Genomic DNA, 21,473 nt, shown 5'->3' on the forward strand with positions numbered 1-21,473 from the left:
TGTCACCAAAAGGAAACCCTGGAGAATGTGTGGGCACAAAATCAAGGGACTTGCCCATTCGGAACTGATGGGAGGGAAAGGGCAGGGCAGGCTAAACTCCCCGTGGCTGGTCCTAGAAGCAGGGCCTTAATGCATGGGCTGCTACCAAAGACAAAGGTTTCAAAGGCAGAGATTTCCACCTCGTGTGACATGTTCACAGGAAGGATGGATGGGCTAAAGTTTCCCCAGCTTCTAACTGTCTCGTCTGAAATTGGTTCACTTCCCTTGATATACGTGTCACGTTTGCTCAAAGCCATCAATGGGGCCAGTTTCAGGGGCTCGATTTCTTGTTCCCTCTGTCTATCCCTCTCCCTCCCTCTCTCTCCCTTCCGTTCCCTCCCCTCCCTCTTCCTCCCCTCTTTCTCCCTTCCTCTCTCCCCAGCATTTTTCTTTTAGAGAGGACATCTCCTGTGTACCAACTGCCCCCGGCTTACTCTCCTTATCCTCCCGTCCCCCCAGTGCTGGGATAACAAGAGTGTACCACAGGCCTGGTTTGTGCAGTGGGGGGGGGGGGGTTGAACCCAGGGCCTGGGGCAATGCTAGGGCTCCACCTACAGACTTCTCTCCTCTTTCCCTCTCCCCCGGCCCCACCCCCTTCTTTCTGGAAGGTGTCTCACGCTACTCCTGAGGCTGCCTGGAACTCTCCATGTACCCCATGCTGGACTCTCACTAGCTGTGACCATCATACTGGACCCTCTCCAGTGCTGGGGTTTTAGGCAACCACCATACCTGTCTTGTAGTTTTAAAGAATTTTTTCAAGGACTTTCTTCGAGGTCAGTGATTCAGCCACCCTCAGACTTAATTTAATACTGGTTCTTTCTTGATCTTTTAAATATAAATTCACTTATTTACTCGGGGGTGGGGAGCAGGTTCAAGGGTTGCTTCTCTCCCCACTTTGCTGAAGCAGGCTCTCTCTGTTTCTGCCACCATGTGATATTCAACAAGCTAGTGGGTTTTCAAGCTTCCAAGAGAGCCTCTTATCTCTGCCTCCTATCTGCCCCTTGGGAGTGCTGGAATTATGGATTCTTGCCACCAAATCTTACCTTTTATATGGTTCCAGGGGTCAAACTCAAGTCTCCAGGCTGTGCCTGTAGCTTCCCCATCTACCCATTTCCCCGGCCCTTTCTCTCCCTCGTTTCAGACAGCTCCACGGAGCTTCGGCAAACAGTCAGAACTATGCTGCCCCCCTCCCCAAACAGTCCTTCAGTCGTTGGACAAGAAGTCAACAGGTTGCCACTGTGCACTTAGCCACCAGAAATATAAAGCGAGCTGGTACCCATGTCACAGCGATGCTTACCTCCTAATTGTTGCCTGGCCAGTAGCCAGGAGAGTTGCCCTTACCTCAGAAGTGCCGTGTGTAGAAAGCTTGGTCCCAGCCAGGCAGTGATGACGCACACCTTTAATTCCAGCACTCGGGAGGCGGAGACAGGTGGATCTCTGTGAGTTTGAGATTAATCTAGTCTATAGAGCAAGTTCTAGGACAGCCAGGGCTGGTACACAGAAAAACCCTGTCTGGGGGTTGGGGTGGGGTTGGGGAGGGGAGCTTGGTATCTTGAAATGAGTAAAACTGAGTGAGTATTTCAACTCTACTTGCAGAGTGCACCCCTTCCAAATTCCAGAATCCGTTCTGTCTGATGGCAAGGGGACTTATGAATTCTGTTGTCACAGTTCTGTCTGGGATAAGTTGGTGTAATTGTCCACACTTCTGCTAAGAGAAGACTTTGAATCTTTGACTGCCAGCCAGGCAAACATGAGACACACATCCACCTGTAGAGTGACTGACGTTCTGACAGCCAGGATCTCCTGCCTCACTGCCTCTGTCTCTCTTCAACCTTCTGGAATGACCAAGAGCCGGCATACACTCAACACTCATTCCAGAAATGTGTACTCATAAAGCCGGGGATTTCCAAACAACACGCAATGTTTCTCTCATTACCTGTGTGAAATACAGTGGCTAAGAACTCAAGCAGGTTTGCACTCTGTCAGGACTTACATCTACGTGTGTGCATGTGTGCATGCGTGTGCGCGTGCATATGTATGTGTGTATGTGTGATATGGTGCTAGGGATTGAATACAGGACCTTGTGTGTAGTAATATGAGCGGCAGGGCTGTGTCCCCAGCACCCCCGCCGCCTGGCTAGCTTATGCCCCGAAATAACAACACACAAATTGTATTCACTTAAACACTGCTTGGCCCATTAGCTTTAGCCCTTACTGGCTAATTCTGATATCCCGATCAACCCATCTCTAATAAACTGTGTAGCACCCGTCTTACCGGGAAAGATTCAGCATGTCTGACCTGGTGGCTTGCTTCATCGCGTCTGCCTCAGAGAGCAGAGCTATAGCGTCTGCCCGGAAGAGGGGAGCATGGCGTCTCTGAGCTCACTTCCTCTTCCTCCCAGCATTCTGTTCTGTTTACTCCACCCACCTATATTCTAACCAATAAAATGGGCCAAGGCAGTTTCTTTATTTTTTAACCAATGACCTTCCTCCATCACTTGTGCATGCCAGGCACAAGAGTACAAGTTCTCTGCCATTGACCCACACCCCCAGCTGTATTTCAGGTGAACGGTATTGTCTGACTCAGTCTTGATGAGTCTCGGTGACCCTATCGGTACAACAGCAGTTAGGACAATTACCAGACACATGAGATAAAACATGTACGGTGCCTAACACATACAAATGAACAATACATACTTACTGTTACACCTATTCTGTAGAGTTCAGAGGAGGGCCGATGGCCAATGTTCTTTTCTTTAAAGTGAGTAAGTTTATTAAGTATACAGCAAGTTAAGGGTGAAAAAAAAAATAGATTTCAAAGAGCAGGCAGAGAGAAGAAGTGGTAGATACCAAGACATTATCAAATGAAGGGTTTACAGACATCCAGCAGAAATCAGCCCAGAATGGAGGACGAGCCCGGGGGTCTCTGTACGGCCTATTGGGACGATAAAGAGGAGCCTGAAGGATGGATAGTGAGCTGGAAAGGACAGAGGAAGGGGGAGTTCTTTAGGAGGGAGCTGCTGATGGAACCAGAGCCGAGAAAGGACCCTCGGCTTGGCAGTGGGCAGGCGGGCAATGACTTCGACAGAAGCGGCTTCTTGTGGGGTGAAGGGGGTGAAAACTTGATGTGGTTGTGTTTGACAGAGAGCGGGTTATATGCTGTGCAGCCGTCTGGATTCTATCACACATGGAAGTACATTCATGGAAAAAACCTGAAATCCAAATAGAATCTGGCAGTTAGCGAATAGCAACATTCTGGCACTCCTATCTTGCTCTTGACAAACGTGGAGTGGTGACAGAAATTGTTAATATCAGAGGAAGTTGGATGGGTGGGGGCTGTGTGGGAGCTTCTGAACTCCCTCTACAGCCTTCCTACAACCAAAGGAGAGCCAGACAGAGACAGAACAGAGAGAGGCAGAGAGAGAAACTAGAAAATATTTTCCCAAGGGACCATGGATGCAGATAATTCTCAATTCCTTCAGGATAGACTAATTTGTCTGCGGGTGATCTGGACCCCTGCTGAAATTCCACCATTGAAATTTTCCGCTCTGAACAAAGCGGTCAGTGAACAACAGCCTTCCTCCATATTTTCTCCATCATGGGAACATAAGGTGAAACAAACCCTTTCTTCAACACCCCCTTCCAAAAAGAAAAAAAAGATATTTTCAACTGTTGAGCTGGAAAGATGGTTCAGTGGGCCAAGGGGTTTGCCTGGGTCTGGACAGTCTGAGTTCTGGGTCCTGGGACCCACGTGGCAGGAAGTTAGAGACGACGCCAAAGGCTGTCCCCCAACCCTCATGCCTGTGCTGCAGCATGCAGGGGCGCATGAACACACAAGTTTCATCAGATTGTCAGCTCTTTCCCCTTCTATGCACTATTGATCATAAATCATAGCTGTGCCTCCCACCTGTACTTTTATATAATAACAAACTGTCAATTTACATTGAAAGAGAAAAGGAAAACACTTTCAGCTCTTTGGCCATGATCCATTTTCACTGCTTGGCAGTGTGTCTGCTGTGCTTGATAATTCCTGAATCCTGATTAGTCATGAAGACCTCAGAGTGGGTGCGTTTATCGTGGCTTCCGGGCAGCAGGGAGGTGAGCAATCAGAAAGTCGGGCTTCCGACCTCGTAACCCAGTCTAGGCCTGGAGGGCTTTGGTGAGAAACTTTATGGATGCTTAGTGCCGACTTTTGAGTTCTGCTTTTCCTCTGCTGGGGTCCTTTTTCTTCCTCCTCCCCCTTCCTCCACCCCCTCCTCCCTGATCCTTCTCTGTCCTCCTTCACCTCCTCCTCCTTCTTTCTCCTCCTCTTTCCTCTCCTTTCTCCTCCTGCCCCTTCCTCCATGTCCTCCTTGCTGCTGCTCCACCTTCTTCTTCTCCCTCCTCCTTCTCCCTCCTCCTCTAATGGTCTTCTGGAAAATGAGTAAAAGTGCCTTCTCTTTTTTGGTGGGTCATGAGCACTTACAGCTTTCTGTTTACAGCCACTCTGCCTCTGGCACCACACAGTGGCAACCCACAGCAGAAAGCATATCTGAACCCCCAGATGTCCTCACCAGCCTGGGGGGTGGGGGCTGACAGCTTCCTGCTCCCTCTGAAAACTCACATGCTGGCCTTATCTCACTGTCCCAGAACCTTGAACTTGAGTTTTCTTGTGCTGTTATTTAGACTAGTAGTGTTGGATTCCTGAGACTAAAGGCAGAACCCTTGGCTCTTACGCCTCCTTTTACTAAAGACCACATGTATTTATAAATAATATTATGAGTGTCTTCCGAATGAAATCAGTGAACATATGTTGAATTAATTGTGTATTAAGTACAAACTTTGAGATGTATCAAAACATTGAATTCTTGACTAGTCAAGAATTAAATTACTCTAGACAGGCTTGATGGGATAAGCCTGTGATACTCAGTTGCTTGAGAGACTGAGGCAGGGGGATCCCAAGTTCAAGGTCAGTATCAGCAACCTAGTGAGATCTGTGTTAGAATGGGAGTCAGAGCAGAGTTCAGGATGTGGCTCGGGGGTGGCATGTTTGCCTAGCATCCAGTCCAGGGATGGAGGGAGGGAGGGAGGGAAAGGGAGGGAAGGAAGGAACAAAGGAAGGAAAGGGAGGGAGGGAGGGAGAGAGAGAGAGGAGAAAGGAAGGAAGGGAGGGAGAGAGGGAGGGAGAGAGAAAGGGAGAAGGGAGTGAGAAAGGAAGGAAGGAGGGAAAAAGAAGAGGTGATGGCACATACCATTAATCACAGCACTTGGGAGGCAGAGGCAGACAGATCTCTGTGAGTTCGAGGCCAGCCTGGTCTATAGAATGAGTCTAGGACAGGTTCCAAAGCTACCGAGAAACTCTATATCAAAAAAACAAAAACAAAAACAAAACAAAACACACACACAAAAAAAAACCCTAAAAATGAAATTATTCTTACATAATTTTGTTCTACTTTACCCTCACCCAAATTTGTAACTTCTGCAGCTCAGAGGATTCGTTCAATATACCAGCTATTTACTAAGTATGCAATCTCAGCTAAGCTTTAAAATAAAATCGAATTTATTAACATATCTTGAAACCTGAAGTCTATAAGATACACAAACAATTGCTTTTTGTTAGAAGAGTCAATTGCAGGGACCTTTTCAAATCTCTAGCGCGGCGAAGGGCTTTCGCTGATGTCTGCGCACCCACGCTCTCCTCTGCTTACCGAGTCTGTCACTGCCTTCAAGGCAAACTCGTAGGGAAATGAGAACCTGTCCAAGACCTCATTAAAAAGAAACAGAACCTTTTAAGTTCATTAGATGTTCTGCCTAAGATAGAGGCACAGTTAGATCATCCATACAGCCCTGCCACGTTTATGATTCTGAATGCTTCTATTTTACCTGCAATTGGTGACTTTTTCCTGGAGAGACATTTACAAAGGTCTGCCCGTCCCTCACAGGGCACCAAAGACAGACTAATGAAGCAATTGCATCCAAGTCCAGTTTGGTGAAACAAGCTTAGGTTGACTCACACGACAGGAGCACTGGTGACCCAAAGACAGATACATCATCTGAAAATCCTACCTCAGCCTGGGTGACAACCCAAGATCGCCACATCACGGGACCTTCAGGACCAAGTGGCTGACAGTTCCCTTACACATGGTCCCTGAGCAACTGTTTCCAATTTTAATACTCTTTAGGGAGGAGCCTTGTGAATCTGGTGGGTTTTTGAGCTTCCTGGACCTTGGAAGTTTTATCGGCTTCTGGTATCATATGAGCCTCCTTCCTCCCTTCAGAAGGGAATGCTTGACTTCAGAGGAAACCATTACAGAATATCCAGAAAGGAGATGGGGTGTATGGGTGTTGACTCCAAAGGGAGCAAAAAGCTCTTTTAACCTACGTGGTAAAGAGGAAAAGGAACCCCTAACTCGAAGCCTCAGTCAGGGCTGGCTTCCCAGGACGTGACTGACGTGGTTGCCTCAGGGTCTGTACTCAGAAGGGACTTACGCTGTCACTCTACATGATGGATCAAAGGACTCTGAGACTGTTGTTACATGGGGCTTTGCAAAGAATGCATGCAGTCTGCCTGCTATACTGCAGTGCTTTGTGGATTGTTGGTGGGGACATCACACAAAGGAGCCATTCGTGCAAAAGGCTGCAGTAGAGGGAAGGACAGACAAGTGCCGAGGCTTCATGGTAGACATTAGTTTTCATGCATGAGCACGGGTGCTGTACTAGGTTTTCAGTGGTGCCATCCACCTTTCAGTTCTGCAGCCTGCAACCTACATGCTTGCATGCAGTAGATCAGTTCTGCAGTCTGCAACCTGCATGCTTGCACATGGTGGACCAGTTATGCAGTCTGCAACCTGGATGCTTGCACATGATAGACCAGTTCTGCAGCCTGCAACCTGCATGCTTGCACATGGTGAACCAGTTCTGCAGCCTGCAACCCACATGCTTGCACATGGTGAACCAGTTCTGCAATCTGCAGCCTGCATGCTTGCACATAGTGGCTCAGTTCTGCAGCCTGCAACCTGGATGCTTGCACATGGTAGGCCAGTTCTGCAACCTGCAATCTGCATGCTTGCATATGGTAGGCCAGTTCTGTAGTCTGCAACCTGCATGCTTGTACATGGTATACCAGTTCTGCAGTCTGCAACCTGCATGCTTTATGGTGGACCAGTTCTGCAGTCTGCAACCTGCATGCTCGCACATGGTGGACCAGTTCTGTAGTCTGCAACCTGCATGCTTGTACATGGTAGATCAGTTCTGCAGTCTGCAACCTGCATGCTTTATGGTGGACCAGTTCTGCAGTCTGCAACCTGCATGCTCGCACATGGTGGACCAGTTCTGTAGTCTGCAACCTGCATGCTTGTACATGGTAGATCAGTTCTGCAGTCTGCAACCTGCATGTTTGTACATGGTGGACCAGTTCTGCAGTCTGCAACCTGCATGTTTATACATGGTGGACCAGTTCTGCAGTCTGCAACCTGCATGCTTGCACATGGTGGACCCAGAGAGGACAGGTAGATTGGTGAGCAGTAACTGGCATGAGATCCGTCAGAAGAGACAGATCACACAGGCTGCTGATGAATTTACAGTTTATCCTAACCTGACATAGAAAACCGAGGCGTTTTAGACAGAGGTTATGAATAACATCGTGTCTTCAGGCACGATAAGAGAACACACGCTTCAGTGTCAGAATGGATGGGGCAGTCAGAGTCAAAGCAGGGAGACTGTTGATAGTCCAGGCGGCGGTAACAGCATGATGGGATGGCTGGGTCTGTGCCCGAGGACTGGCTGTGCCAGTCACCTGTCGTTCTCATGCCTGCCGACAGAACCTCTGCCTTTGTTCCACATCTTAAGTGAGCACAGACTCTCCAGGTCACTCCCCCATGCTGGAGCTGAGGGAGGCCTGGGTGACTCACCTGCAATGAGAGGTTCAACATTTGCAAAGGAGGTCTAGGCTCATCCAGACCAGACCACAAAGCCATGCTCATAAACCAGACAAAGAAACTTGAAATTTGTGGTTCTATTTATTTTTGGTTATCAAGTGTCTCTTTCATATCAATAGGAAATGAAGCTATTAAAAAAAAAGCAAAACTATGAAAAGTGCTCGAGACAAGAAGGGCCGCATCATAATGGCTTCAAGCCCACAGTGATCTCGCAAGATATGCAAAAACATGGGCCGCTTTGCAGTCAGCACACGGCTGGGGACTGATAATATGCCGGTTGGTGGAGGGTGGAGGCTGTCTGTCGCCGCCAGTTGCTTCCAGCAGGCAGAACATCCCATGTATCAGAAGCAGAAAGCTCAAAGCAGCGGGAGAATTCAGCTCCCTTCCACACACCTGTATGCACCACTGTCTGAGATTAAGAAAAATAGGATTTATAAAACAAAGCACAAACCAAAACCTAAGTGCTTTGGGACTAAGCTAAGTCCAAAATCAACCTCCTCCAGGCAAGAGCGACAAGATAGCAGTGGTGTGATTTGTCCCTGACTCTGGGTCGTCTTCACCAATGTCAAGCTGTCTACACTTTATGACATGCAGAGGCAGGATGAGGAGGGCACAGACCTGAACCTGAGTTGTGTCCCTTGGTACCGATACTCTTTCCAGCACTTGCTAGGTAGGAGCAACATCAGCTGGGCTTCTGGGCGAGACACGCCACAAGACAAAGGGGGACAGTCTGGAACGCTAGGACGGAAAGCAAAACCCATAAACCAGGATGGTGTGTCACAGTTAGCCTTGGGGTGAATCCACTCAAGCAGATAGGAGGAAGATAAGACCACAATAATTCAAGACAGACACAAACCTGGGGGGGAAGTTTTCAAATGGCAGCTTGGGCAGGAAAGGCTGCCAGGGATTCTATGTAGCTTCTGAGACTTCTTAGGAAGACAGGGTGAGTCCTGGCTCTGCCACCCTGACCATCTCCCTGAGCTGTCCGGGACAATGGTTTGCATCATCTGTCACCAGAGATCATTTCCCAGTGCTTGCCCTGTGCGTCACATTTGCGGCACTTGACACCGTGTGGTCACCCTGCTACCCTGAACTCCTCTGGCCTCCCTTTTCTCTGACACGCTTCTCACTGAGCCACCCTTTCTCGTGTCCTTCGCTCCTTCGCTAGTTCTTCCTGTGCTCATCCCTTAAATGCCAGCTTCCCCAGAACTTCTTCCTCTTGTGTCTCACACGGGGCAAGCCTGTGGACATCATTGCTCAGACTACCACAGTGTTTCTCAAGCATTAGCTCCAGCCTCAGCATCCTTCAGAGGGCATCAGCTCTCCAACCACGGGATTACACAGGTTCCTCCCTCCCCTCCCCCTTCCTTTCTTTGGACACAACACTGTGTAGATCAAACTGGCCTCACACACGCCATCCTCCTGACTCTGCCTCCCAGATGTTGGTGTTGGGATCGAAGGCAACATCACAGCTGGCAGGAATGGACATTTCTGCCGGGCTGCTTTTTCCTTAACCAGGACCCGCTGAGCCCAGAGTCCAGCTCATCCCCCCTTCTCTCTCCTCTCTCTATTTTGCCAGCTCTCACAGCCATTATACACGTGCCTGGAAAGCCAGCACTTGTCTGCTTCTCTCTTCCTCGCCGTGAGATCAGAACCGTCATTGACAGGCTGTTTTCTTCTCAATACTGGGGACTAAGTCTAGGAGTCACAGCTGCCGTCAGGAAATCTGTCACTGGGTTATAATCCCAGCCCTCATTTCACTGATTATTTCAAGGCAGTCTTATTGTGCTGCCCAGGACTTTCCTGCCTCAGCAGGTTGGGCGCAGAATCTAATCCTCAAGTGCACCCCTTCCTCTAGTGTGTGCCCCTCTTCATCTGAGGCATGTGCCCTTGACTGTAGTTTTCCTCATCCCTGCCCTAGTACAGTCGTGAAAGAGGCTGTTAACTTTCTTTCTTTCTTGCCATATTATTTATCTTAATTATTTTTATTGAGCTATACATTTTCTCCACTCTCCTTCCTTCCTCCCCTCTCTTCTTCTACCCTCTCCCATACCCTCCCCACCCCCCGCCCCACACTCCCAATTTACTCAAGAGATCTTGGCTTTGTCTTTATTTTTCATTTGGTGTAGAACCCCACATTTTAGCTGCAGTCAACGCCTCTCAAAGGAAGACTACATTTCCCAAGGTTCCTCACTGCTAGGTAATAAGCCTCCTGACCCCTCAGCTGCAAAACTAGGTTGCCACCAAAGTGGAGCATCAAACTTCAAGCACTTTGTTTGAAAGAAGTGGCATGCACTCTTCGTGCTCCTTGCCGCCTTGCCACAGGCTGGTCTCACGTTTTCACTTAACAAACGAGGACGAAATCCTTGGTTGGTGTTTCCCAAACATAAATGTCACCAGAGACCTGTTGGGAGCAGTGAGACCCCAGATCCTGAATTTCTTGTAATCCCCTGATCTGAGTGCCTACAGCTGCTCTGAGCACGAGACCTTCAGAGTTCCTGATGGCAGGAGAGTGGTTTCTGGTGGGTTTGGCTGGGGCGTGGCTATCTCTATATAATCTGCCCCTGAACACAATAAAGGGGGCATTCTTGGGGAATTCAAGGATGACCCATGTCGCTGTCTCTCTGTCTGGTGTGTTTGTGTATTTTAACCTCCAGCCCCTTGCCCGAAGCTCGGTAACTGGGTGCCAGCGCACAGAGCGCAGACACAGGGGAGCGGTGCGCAGTGCACGGCAGAGACCCCTGGAGAATTTAAGTATGGATGGAGCCTAATGGGGTGGTACATCCCGGTGATCTCAGAGTGGGGGGACATGAGTGGAGCAGCCTGAGCTACCTGCTGAAACCCAGTCTCAGAACTGCCAAAGCAAACCACAGCAAAAGAATTCAATGAAATACAAATTGTGGCTGGACCCCAGCCTTAGAGTTCCTGATTGGGCATCTCATAGTGGGATGTGAAAATGACATTTCCGGTACATTTCCAGATGGTCTTGATGCTGCTGGCACAGTGACTTCCGACTAAGGACAACAGAGAAGCCAGCCAGGGGGACCTGAGGTTCACAGGGTGATGCCCCTTCTGCGCTCTTGGCCACTCACTTGTAGACCATTATGAGAAAGGGTGGGCCCTGCTTGGGTCTTTCCTGGAGTCTCTGACACAGAAGTTTTATATCCAAATGAAGCTTCACAATTCATCTTAAACCCTCCTTCCAAACCCTGAGCTTTCAACCATCCTGTCTCCTGGCGCAGCTCGCCCAACACATCCTGCTGGAGGACTGAGGCGTCGAGAGGAAGAGGAAGCATTCGGAATGGCCAACCGCGGAGTCTCCGTGAGCCCCCTTGAAGGTGGGACTCAGGCCTAGTTATGAGGGGAACAGTTAGTACGCAGACAGAACTAACTCCCTCACTGGCAGAGAGCCACGTTACCCAAGGCCATGCCCTGCTGTGACAGCCGGCATCTGTGACAGTTCTGACTAATGTCAGACTAAGTCAGCCCTAATTTCTGGGAGGGAGTCTGGGATTTGCTTAAACTCATTCCTCGTTCTTCCTCTTCCCATCACAGGTATTGATTCCTCTCTTTTCTCCTCCTCCCTTCCCCTGCCTCCTCTTCTTCATTATCTCCTTCTCCTTTCCTCCTCGTCCTCCTCTTCCTCCTCCTCCTCCTCCTCCTCCTCCTCCTCCTCCTCCTTCTCCTTCTCCTTCTTAATAACAGGGTATCACACTGTAGTCCAGGCCAACTTGAACTCACTCTGTAGCCCAGTCTGAGCTTGAACTCAAGACCTCTGCCTCCTGAGTGCTGGGATTATAGGCGTGATGGCTCACGGTGTTGATTTTAAGTTGCACTCCAAAGCCTGTGTCAGGGTCCAGTTTGAGAGAACCCAGCCTGGGACACATCCTGACAGAGACAAGGAATTGACTGAATCCGTGAATGATCATAGCTCCATGGCGGGTCACAGTCATCTCTCGGGGAAACTCAAGCTCCTTCGCATGGCATTCAAGGCCTTTTATACTTTGATTCTAACTTTCTGTCCCCCCCTTATTGTCCCTAGTAGTCAGGGGCCATGCTGCACAGCCACGCCAAGCATTGGCTCTGGAGGGCATACCAAACTCGTCCTCTTCCCTCTGTGTGGTCCTCCATGTACAACTCAGGCATCACCTTTGCTGTGATGCGACCCAGAAAGCCCTGGGTATGAAAGAGAAGCACGGAGGGATGAATGGAGCCTGGGAGCTTGTGAGGACTGAGTTCAAATCCCAAATCCATGACGCGTAGGGAACTGTGTAGCTTCACCTCCTGCCTTTACTGAGACCGTGATGACTGCCTTGGTGGGTTAAATAAAACCTGCAGCTCACCTAGACCAGTTTCTCTTTTTTCAAGTTAAAAAAAAAATTATTTTTACTTTTATTGATTCTTTGTGGACTTCACGTCGTACATTCCGATCCCACGTATCTCCCTGTCCCCTGCATCCACCCTCTGCCCTTGTAACCTCCCCCCCAAACAAAACCAAGTTTAAAAGAAAACAAAGAAACAAAACAAAATAAAAACAAAAACAATAAAGGAAGAATCTTAGCATGGGAGCTGTAGTGTTGCCCGTAGAGACACACAGAGTTCACCCTTGAGTCCGTTCATCTTTACTTCCAAGTGTTCATGGCCACGAGTCATTGGTCTGGCTGGTTCTGCTACAGCACCGGGAATGACAATGGGCTCTCACTGAGCTCGTGGATGAGACCCTGCTGCCTTGGATCTGTAGGTGCAGTCCTAACAGCTTCCCAGGTGGTATGGCTGCTGGAAATCCATGGCCCATGGACCTGGGCCTTAGCCCAAGGTAAGCGCTCAGTGACATTTGCATCTAACCCTGTCCTTCCTCCTTCCTCTTGGCACGGACCCATGCATACAATGCCCATTACTTCGTGCTTCAGCGAGTTGCTGTGTTGGTGTCTCCCGCTGGACCGCATTGAGTACAGAAAGGCCATTATCTCCCTTTCAGTGTTCCTGGGGCCCAGGAGAGGGTCGGGCATACACGTGGGGATTAATAAGTGTTTGTTGAGCTAACTAAGCTTTATAAAATGCAAATAGAAACATAACTCTGCCTGTAGACGAGTTGTGGGGATGGACGAATGTGATCGTTTGCGAGGGAACACAGAAGTATGTATCATCTGGTGAGGGTATGGACGATTTTACCTCTCAGCTCTCCCCTCTGCAGTGGCTCCGACTCATGCCACAGAAGCGTGTTTACTTGTGGCTATGGCCCAGGCTCTGGTGATTATAAAACAAAGCACCCACCACCCCAAACCCAGATTCATCTATTGTTCAAAAATAAACCACATCCTTTCCAGGATAACAAGTGTGACGCTCGCCTCCGATAAGAGGCAGAGGAATGACCCCAGTGGGAAGGTGTGCCTTCTTATCACATCAGTGTATCAATCGATCAATCAATCGTCAATCACAGCGGGCACAGGCACCCCCTCTCCAGGTGGCACTGGCTTTGCAAATGACCTTTTCTTATCTACCTCCCCACAAATCCGGAAGGAGAATCACCTTGTCATCTCCTGCCCGTTTGAAGGATTTGACATTCAGACATCTTAGAGAGGGGAAGAGGGAAAGAAATATCACAAACTGTAAAGTACAGCAAACCGGAACGCTTTTCTCACCCAGCTTGATAGCAGGCATGCTTTTGAGATTCGTGTACTGTAATCTTAGACACATGAAGGCTTGTGACCTGCTTGCTGAGGATGTGAAACACTTGTTATCTGTGGATACACACACACACACACACACGTATATACATATATGTACGTATATTTGAGACAGAGTCTCTCTGTTATATAGCTCCCCTGTCCTGGAATTCACATAGACCAGGCTGGCCTCTAACTGAATGAAACACCTTTTGAAGAAAATTAAAAAGTTCTTACTTTATTGCCTGGGCTGCCTTTGAACTGCTGAGCTCAAGTTACCCTCATTCCTCTGCCTTCCAAGTAGCCAGGATTACAGGTGCACATCCCTGTACCCGGCACTGGAAAGAACATTTTACCAAAGACTGGTGTGGGTTAAGATAACCAAAGGAGGAGGAGTAAAGGAAATTGAGTTCCCTAGTGACTAGTAATAGTCCTCACCCAAAATCAAGAGTCAGGTAGGAGATTCATGGATTAGGTTAAAAACTGGAGCCCTGAAAGAAGCCCAGGAGCTGATAGTAAAAATGCCTGTCTCGGAAGCATGAGGACCCGATTTAAATCCCCAGAACCGTGTTTGGCTTTTTACTTGTTTAGTGAGTTAGTTGGTTGGTTAGTTATTTGTAGTTAGTTATTTGTTTGGTTGTTTGGTTGGTTGGTTGGGTGGTTGGTTGGTTTTTGGTTGGATGATTGGTTGATTGGTTTTTCGTTTGTTAGTTTGTTTGGTTAGTTGGTTAATTAGTTAGTTGGTTGGTTTTTTGTTTGTCTGATTGGTTGGTTGGGTCTTTTGCTGATTTAATTTTTTGCTGTTGTTGTTTTTGTTTTTTGTTTTATTTTGAGACAGGATTTCTCTGTACAGTCCTGGCTGTCCTGGAACTTGCCCTGTAAACTAGAGAGAATGCAGAGATGTTTGTTGTGAAAATCTAAAGAAGAGACGTGCAAGTGGACCTGTCACACTTCCCCAGCTGGGACAGAACTTCCAGCATGGGCTCCAGACCACAGACCAAGAGCACAGAATGAAGGACTTACTAGTCTCTGCTTTTGAGATCCTGGGAGCTTCCAGACCAAAGACCAGCCTTACTTCAAATAATTGATACACATCATTCAAACCTGGGAGAAAAGGGAATCTTGGGATGTCTCCTTTACCTGGCAGTTAGGGAACCTTACTATATATATTTGTATAGATAGATAGATAGATAGATAGATAGATAGATAGATAGATAGATGATAGACAGATGAAAGATAGATATCTCCAGGTTAAATTTGGTCTGTTGCTGTGAGGTAATGCTCTTGTACTCTGTAAAGATTTTTTAAAAAATGCTGATTGGCCAGTAGCCAGGCAGGAAGTATAGGTAGAGCAACCAGTGTAAGAGAATTCTGGAAAGAGGAAAGGCAGAGATGCAGTTGTCATCCAGAAGCAGAGGAAGCAAGATGAGAATGCCTCACTGAGAAAAGTACCAAGCCATGTGGCTAAACATAGACAAGAATTATGGGTTAATTTAAGTTGTAACAACTAGTTAATAATAAGCCTGAGCTAATAGGCCAAACAGTTTATAATTAATATAAGCCTCTGTGTGCTTATTTGGGACTACATCTCTGCAGGACCAGGTGGAACAGAAACTTCTGTCTACAGTCTGTCTTCCAGAAAGCCAGTGGCCACTGAACAAGGATAAATCTGGGGCCTCAGATAGGAATGGGGAATCCCAAGCACCCAGAAAAGCTGCCCCCAGGCCCTAGAAACTTCAGTGACCAGGCAGTGTATAAAAATGCCAGAGTAGGGTATCACCTTTGCTCTCTATTCAAAACTGGAGGGGAGGGGTCATAGGAGATCATGCTGATTCCAGGGCCCCACATATTGTGTTTGACATCACCAAGAGCTGACTGTGTTCCTGGTAGCCCTTGAGTTGTTCCTCCTTGGGGTGCAGGATCTTCACTGAAAGACGGGACTAGGCCTTCATTCACTAGTAGGTGGAAGAAAGACAGGGAGAAAATAGGAGGCGTCTAGTGAAAGTGGGGTGACGTTGAGCAGAGGACCCCTCGAAACTCGTGTATGACCCCCAGGGCCTTCCTGCCAACCTTAAGGCTACGGACAAAGGAAAGGTGGCTCACAGCCATGGCCGCCTCACCCCAGCACGTCAGGATGGCTCTGCCTCCCAGCCATGGTGAAAAAGATGATCCAGGTGAACTATCTTTATCTCCCTACTGCCATCCTCTTCTCGGGACACAGGTGGTACCACCACCCCGAGGCCACCATCGTCTGGCTTGCCTAGTACTCATTTCCTTCTTCAGAAGCGTCTGGGTTTGGAGCCCTTTGTGAGGCCCCAGAAACACTCCCAGGTACCTGTTGATCTTATTTCCCCCCATGGAGCTGTCCCCACGGGGCTGTCCTTTGCCCAGGCCTTAAGATTCCCCCTGGGATTTTCCTCTGGACTGCTGTCACTGGCTGATTTGTCTGGGAGTCTCACATCTCTGACTTTACTAACACTACGAGGATGACTTAGATGACCTCATCTCTACACTGGCCTTCCCCAGAGACTGTATCCAACTGAAGGCTAAGTACTTCTCCCTGGAAGCCCCAGACATGTAGAAGCTGACATTTTCAAACTTTAGTCTCATCGTTTTCTCTTAAGCACTCACCTCCAGGTCACACAAACAGGACCTGGGAGACTCAGCCATCTAGCCCACTGTGAGTTCCTAGCACTACCACCCTCAAGACATCCAAACCAGACCAACGATGTCACCTACCATGTCCCCATTGTCCTTGAGTCCTCTGGTGTAACAGTTCAGAACCTACAGCCTCTTTACTGCTGCCGGACTGGCTCCTTAAACCATGCTTTGCTCTCAGCTGGAGGAATAGATCTGAGTTTTCCCCCTTAATCTCCTGCTTCAGAAATGTAGACTCTCCTGCGACTCCTGGCTCCTCCATCATCCTCTGCCCTCCGGCTGCTCTTTCTCTTTCCTACCCCTCTCTCTGATGCTTCTTCCTGCTCTGGACTGTGCTGGGAAGACCCCGCCCACCTCTTACTCATCCTCAAAGATATAATTTGGATGTTATCATCTCCAAGAATCCTCTGAACCCCCAGGGTGAGTTGTGGTTACCGGTCTTCCAGCCCTGTGATTACGTGTCACAGGAAATGACCAGAGAGATGAGCAATCCATCTCCGGAGATGTTCCTATGATGGGTATTATCAGTCCAGACACTGGCACTCAACCTGGCAGGTGCCAAACCCTGATTTCATTAGCATATCAAATAGATCAGTTTCTTAGTGACAGACTCAGGTTGAGTAATTTATAGAAAAAAATACAGGAAGTCAGCATGCGCACAGATCAATTTCAATAAAAGCTAGAACTTGACCGAGGCTGTCATCCTGGGAAGAGGGGACGCCAGAGCGCTCTGTCCCTGCGAATGGACTGACTCACGAGGTGATTGAAAACCAGAGCAGAGGATGTGAGCCGCATGACACAGCCAGCGAGATCAGGATGAAAAGTTGGATGCCTCCGTCTCAGGGTCAGGAAAGGAGCCTTCTTCCTGATGGAATCACGACTTCGTGAGAAGACTTTCTCTGTACCCCTCTTCTTGGAGGGAAGCCTAGCTGCTCCCCTGCCAAGGCTTTTTCCTCTGTCCCTTTCCATGTCCCTGGCCAGCCAGATGTCTGTCCACTAGCCTTTTCTCAACGCCTTTCTGCCGTAGTAATGCAGTTAGCCAAGCCAGCCTCCTGGCTTCTGCTGTGATGCTGAGCATGGATTTCATAGTTTAAGAAGCAAATCTTGGGGCTGAATGTGTAGCTCAGTGCTGGGAGGCCTGAGTTCAACAACTACCACAAAGTGGGGGATAGGACAGGAAGGAAATGTGGGCCTCTGCTCCTGGAAAGTGGTCTTACTCTGCATCCCAGAATGGACAGAAACTATATACTTCAGGCTAACTCCCGACTCCATGGAATTCTTCTGGCTCAGTCTCAGAGTATGTAGAGTATGTGCCTGCTCTACCTTCCCCGTGACTCCTCTGGGTTGTTCTACCACATTCTACCTCCTCTGAACACCCTGCACCTGAGGTTTTGATTCTCTGTGAATGACCCCCCAACACCTTTGTGTCTCCTGTTGCTTCTAACCCGCTCCAGTGAACATCCCTGTAGCTAGCCTTTGCTCCAAGTCGACTGAGATTGGCTCTGACTGTTCTCTGCCACAAATAAATCTCTCCTAGCTTTGAATAGCCATATCTTAGCATTCCCAGATGACTGTCACCCGGGAAATGGCATACCTGCCTCCCACCCTTCAGAGTCCAGCCACCTTTCTTCTCCCCAGATCTCAGCTCCTCTTCCTCTCCATTCCCTGTGGAGTTCTCCATCTTAGACTGTCTTCCCAAATCAAAACATTTCCCTCATCACGTCAAGCTGTCTGACTCCTACAATACTCTTGCTATTCCCGCACAACGCCTTCTGACCATCCAAATGGCCCAAGAAGGAGCTTTGCTAAGTCCAACACTGCAGCAACTGACAAGTCCTATTCCTCCTTAGAGGAGCAATGTTGGCCGATTTTGATCTTCACGATAAATTTTTATTAACCATAACATTTTATTTACTCTTAATATTAGACTTTTTTTTTGATTTTCAAGACAGTGTTTCTCCGTAGCTTTTGGTTCCTGTCCTGGAACTAGCTCTTCTAGACCAGGCTGGCCTCGAACTCACAGAGATTTGACTGCCTCTGCCTCCCAAGTGCTGGGATTAAAGGCGTGCACCACCACCGCCCGGCTTAATATTAGACTTTTAAAAAATTATATTGTGTGTGCGCATGCATGCATCTGTGTTGGAGGTTGATCATTGGTGCAACTGTGGAGGTCAGTCAATCTCCCCTCCCCCTCCCTTGCTCTGAGCCCAAGGGCAGCACTCAGGTTGTTGGGACTGTCAACAAAGTGCCTTTGCCAGCTGAGCCATCTCGTCAGCCCAGCAGTAGTCGTACAGAGTAGCAAAGGTGTAAGATGTGCAGGGTATGGTGGGGCATCAAGAGGAGGCTCTTGACAGGAGTCAGAGACCCTAGACGCTTCCAGAGCACAGAACTCCAGAGTGAGGAAAGGTACCACTTAAAGGAAGTGGAAAAGAACTAGAGTCTGGCCATCTTAGATCACAGAGGGAAAGCAGAACCCGTCTTCAGGACTCCTGAGACACAGAGGGCCAGGTTCCCTGTGATGTGGAAACCTTCCAGCTGAGGAGGTGAGCCCAAATGGCTCTCAAGAAGGTGTTCCCACATGAGATGGCTCCGTGGCTGTTTCAGCCTATGCCTTCTTCACTGGGCACGACGCAGAAGGAAACAGAGACGCAGTGAAGGAACTCAGACCTCCCAGTGCTCCTGCATTAAGGAATTGGCCGTGTGATATTTTAAGAGTTCCTGGGATATCACATTTAAGTGGTTCTAATGTTTAATATTTAGTAGAAACAATGAAGTGACTAAAAATTAACCAAGTGATGCTAAATTAAAGCATATAACTTACAGTATAGTTTCGGCTTAAAATTGTAGACATTTTCAGCTTATTCACTTGTTTGGAACTTCTAAGAAAAATTACAATTCACATGTGTCTTATTTTCCTTTAATACTTTTCTTTTTCCCTTTTTAAGAGTGTCTTATGTAGACGGTGGTGGTGACACTCACCTTTAATCTCAGCACTTGGGAGGCAGAAGCAGGCGGATCTCTGTGAGTCTGAGACCAGCCTGGTCTACAGAGTGAGTTCTAGGACAGCCATGACTACCCGAAGAAACCCTGTCTCAAACAAACAACAACAACAATAGAATAGCAAAACCAAAAACCAGCCAACTAAACAACAACAGAGAATCTTTCAAATAAAAAAACTGTCAGATGCCACAATTGACACAACCCCGAATCTGTCCATCTCAATGAACACCTATATAGGCAAAATAGCCATTCTGAAGTTGTGTATCTACACATTGGACTTTATACTCTCATCACTGAATGTGTAATAAAAAAATGAGTATTTTTATGCTCTTATCTCCACCGAAAAACCAAAAATCTGTGACAGAATTAGAAGTAGAAGAGCAATTAGTTTTATATCTTCCTTCATGACTCATTTTTGTTTGTTTTATTTTAGGGTGTGTGTGTGTGTGTGTGTGTGTGTGTGTGTGTGATATGTGCAGGTGTGATGTGGGATGTCCTTCTGTTTATGTGTTGCTTTTATTGGTTGATGAATAAAGCTGTTTCAGCCAATGGCTTAGCAGAGGTAAGGCAGGCAGGAAATCTGAACAGAGAGAGTAGCCAGAGTCAAGGAGATGCTATGTGGCCACCCAAACAAGATGTGAGGTAACAAACCATGAGCCTTGTGGCAAAATATAAAATAATAGAAATGGGTTAATTTAAGATGTAAGAGCTAGTTAGGAATATGCCTGAGTCATTGGTCAAACAGTGTTGTAATTAATATAGTTTCTATGTGACTATTCAGGTCTGGGCAGCTGGGAAAAAATGCTCATTCTCCGTCTACTCATGTGGGGGTTCGCACAAGCCCATGCACTAGAGTTTGGAGGCCACCTGGTATCCTGTTCTAGCATCTTATTTCTTTGAGACAGAGTCTCTCACTGAACCTAAAGCTGGGCTGGCAGCCAGCAAGTCATAGCAATCCTGTCTCCACCCCACAGCACTGAGGTTACAGATGTTGGTGGCCATGCCTGGCTTTTTACATAGGTTCTTGGTCTTTAAACTCGACCTCCCTTGCTTATATAACAATCAGTGTTGCCTGCTGTGCCAACTCACCAGCTCCTTTATTTTGTTTTGTTGAGGCAGGGTCTCATGGAGCCACAGCTGGCCTCTGATTTTCGTAATCCTCCTGCCTCCGACTCCAGACTGCTGGGATTACAGGCATGTGACACCATGCCTAGCTAATTTAATAGCTTAATGAGAATTACTTTGTAATTTGAGAATCAGAAAATCGGCACGTTTTAAAAAATAGTAAAATTATTAAATTAATAAATGCAATTTAAAATGATTAAGTGGATCAGATATCAATTTGTTAGGTTTATAAGTAGAATAATAAGTAGATATGTTTAATGTAAAAACTTCAGATTTTAAATTTAAAAGTAATAAATATTAATTTAAAAAACCCCAAACAGCTTCTAAATAACTATTTCAGGCTGAATGGTCTTTGCTGGATTCTAAAGATTTCTCCCCTCTTTTTCCTCCAATACTGCCATACAGAATACTTTCAAGGAAACAGCTAAATCTTTTTTTTTGTTTTTGTTTTTTTTTTTTGGTTTTTCGAGACAGGGTTTCTCTGTGGCTTTGGAGCCTGTCCTGGAACTAGCTCTGTAGACCAGGCTGGCCTCGAACTCACAAAGATCCGCCTGCCTCTGCCTCCCGAGTGCTAGGATTAAAGGCGTGCGCCACCATCGCCCGGCGAAACAGCTAAATCTTTAAGCATGGATTTTTCACAGGGAATGGCTAAGAAGTGGGCAGATGCGTGGGCAGCAAAGGGGCGGAGCTGGGAGAAGTGAGCGATCCTGTTGAGGACACAACACAAACTCGGACATCTCGTTTCTCCAGACCTGTTTCCTCCGTAGTGTCCGGGCCTGGACTCCGTGCTTGCACCAATTTTGCATTTCACTATTTTCTCATCCCAGACTTCCCCTCCCACCCCGGCCCAAAGGCTTCCTTCAGAAATAGCGAATTTATTGTGTCTGTCCCCTAACCCAACAGGGCCATTGCACTCTTCCCTCCCCACTCCCTTGCTTGAAGCCCAAGTCCACCCTGACAAGCCTTTGTATGTTAGATCTGCTCCCTTCCAGCTGTCATGTCTTTGATATTATGTGCTTTATGCCAGACATATCACAGACTATCACCGCACTAGTCGTGTGTGTGTGTGT

The sequence above is a fragment of the Microtus oregoni genome, unplaced genomic scaffold (assembly GCF_018167655.1).
Source record: "Microtus oregoni isolate MIOR12 unplaced genomic scaffold, Mior012 000053F_ref0000044, whole genome shotgun sequence".
Taxonomy (NCBI): Eukaryota; Metazoa; Chordata; class Mammalia; order Rodentia; family Cricetidae; genus Microtus; species Microtus oregoni.